This window comes from Penaeus chinensis, chromosome 39, assembly GCF_019202785.1.
Source record: "Penaeus chinensis breed Huanghai No. 1 chromosome 39, ASM1920278v2, whole genome shotgun sequence".
Taxonomy (NCBI): domain Eukaryota; kingdom Metazoa; phylum Arthropoda; class Malacostraca; order Decapoda; family Penaeidae; genus Penaeus; species Penaeus chinensis.
The window spans coordinates 12,816,395-12,818,894 of NC_061857.1; positions in this window are offsets into that span (position 1 = coordinate 12,816,395).

Below are 2,500 nucleotides of genomic sequence, written 5' to 3' on the forward strand. Positions count from 1 at the left end.
CGGATGTATATAAACTTGAGGTGAAAGAGATGTTTTACGCCAAACTTGCATCTGTGGCAGACAGATGTCCTCGGCGAGATATTCGTATTGTGCTGGGCGACTTCAATGTGGTATCCGGCTGTGATCGAGCTGGCTACGAGATGTCTGTTGGTCCTCATGGCTCAGGAGCTGATGCTGGCAGTGAGAATAGCCTCCTTTTCCATGACTTTGCTAGGTCCCAGAAATTGAGGATTTCTGGCTCCTGGTATCAGTGTTCTGTCCCGCATCGCTGGACTTGGTACAGCGATACAGGAAGAGTGGCCAAGGAGATCGACCACATCCTCGTTAGCACTCGATGGAGGATCCTCCAGAACTGCAGGGTATATCGAAGCGCTGAGTTCTGTGGAACTGACCATAGAATAGTGGTGGCTACTCTCCGGGTCCACTTTAGAACCCCCCGTCGCCCAAATGAACACCCTAGGGTGTTTAATTTGGACAGATTGAGGGAGGACGAGTGTACCCGGGGGTTTGCCGAGGCTATCTCTGGTCGTCTCACAGCACTCGAGGGCCAGACAGACCCTGTTCTTATGTGGGATACCTTCAAGCGTGAAACGCTTGATGCAGCTCAGGAATCGATTGGTGAACGCCCAAGAGCAAGACAGAATTCCATCTCGCAGGAGACGCTGGAAGCCACAGATGCTTGTCGTGCGGCTCGACTGTCAGGGGATCGCACTTTGCACCGCTCTCTGGTGCGCAGGACTAGGTCACTGTTGAGAAGGGATAAGGAACAGTTTATCAGTAATCTTGCAGAGGAGGTCGAAAGCCATTTCCTTGTAAATGACCTTCGTCCTGCCTACCAAGCTCTGAGAAAGCTGAACTCCAAGCCCCCCTCACAGACGGCTGCAGTCCGCTCAGCAAGTGGCCAGATAATCTCAGATCCTGATGGGGTGCGTGTGCGTTGGGCTGAGTATTTTGAGCAGTTGTATAAGGTTGATCCACCAACAGTTAACATGGATGCGGGTAATGTTGAGACTCCTCTGCCAGATCCACCCATCAGCGAGGATCCACCCTCCCTGACCGAAATCAGGGGGGCGATCTCCAAGCTGAAGAGTGGTAAAGCAGCAGGTGTCTGTGGCATCCCAGCCGAATTGTTAAAGGCTGGTGGAGAACCTATGGCAAGGGGCTTGCATGCAGTCCTGTCTGCCATCTGGCAGACTGGTACCTTTCCCCCTGACCTGCTGAGGGGTGTGGTCATCCCTCTCTGGAAGGGGAAAGGGGATCGGTGGGACTGCAGCAATCACCAAGGCATTACACTACTCAGTGTACCAGGCAAGGTACTCGCACACATCTTACTGAGACGTATCAGGGACCACCTGTTGAGGCACCAAAGACCGGAGCAATCTGGTTTCACTCCTGGTAAGTCCACAATAGACCGCATCCTGGCGCTTCGAATCATTATAGAGCGCCGTCGTGAGTTCGGACGTGGGCTGCTCGCAGCCTACATCGATCTCAAGAAGGCGTTTGACACGGTGCATCGCGAATCTCTCTGGGAGATCCTGAGACTAAGAGGAATTCCAATAAGGATTATTGGACTAATAGCAAACCTGTATACAGGCACTGAAAGTGCTGTAAAGTGTGGTGGGGGCCTGTCGAGCTTCTTCCCTGTTAGTTCAGGGGTGAGGCAAGGCTGTGTTCTTGCACCAACACTTTTCAACACTTGCATGGATTGGATACTGGGTAGAGCTACTGTCCAAAGTCACTGTGGAGCAACTCTGGGCAATATCAAGGTTACAGACCTTGACTTTGCCGATGATGTTGCCGTACTCTCTGAATCTCTGGAAACCCTTGTAGCGGCTCTTGATGCATTTAGCAATGAAGCGAAGCCCCTGGGGCTAGAGGTCTCCTGGACCAAGACCAAGATCCAGGATTTTGGGGGCCTGCTAGGAGACCCTGTACAGTCGATACGTGCTTGCGGGGTAAACATCGAAGTCACAAAGAGCTTTATATACCTCGGTAGTGCATTTCACGACTCTGGGCTGTCAGACCAAGAAGTCAGTAGACGGATTGGCCTGGCAGCAGGGGTCATGAAATCTCTCGACAAGAGTATTTGGAGATGTCGGTACCTGTGCAGAAGGACCAAGTTACGTGTTTTCAAGGCCCTGATACTGCCAGTTTTACTCTATGGTAGTGAAACTTGGACACTATCTTGTGCTCTGGAATCTCGTCTTGAAGCCTTTTGTAACAAATCCATGCGCCGGATCATGGGGTACAGTTGGCGGGACCATGTGTCCAACCAACGGCTGCACCGTGAGACCGGTACAGGACCTGTTACTTGCACAATCCGTGATCGCCAACTCAGGCTATATGGCCACTTGGCTCGACTCCCACAGGATGATCCTGCCCATCAGGTTGTCTCTGTCCGAGACAACCCTGGGTAGAGGAGGCCTGTGGGACGACCGAGAAGGTCGTGGCTTGGGCAAATCGATCAAACCTGTCGTGAGGAACTAGAGATGGGCCGGAC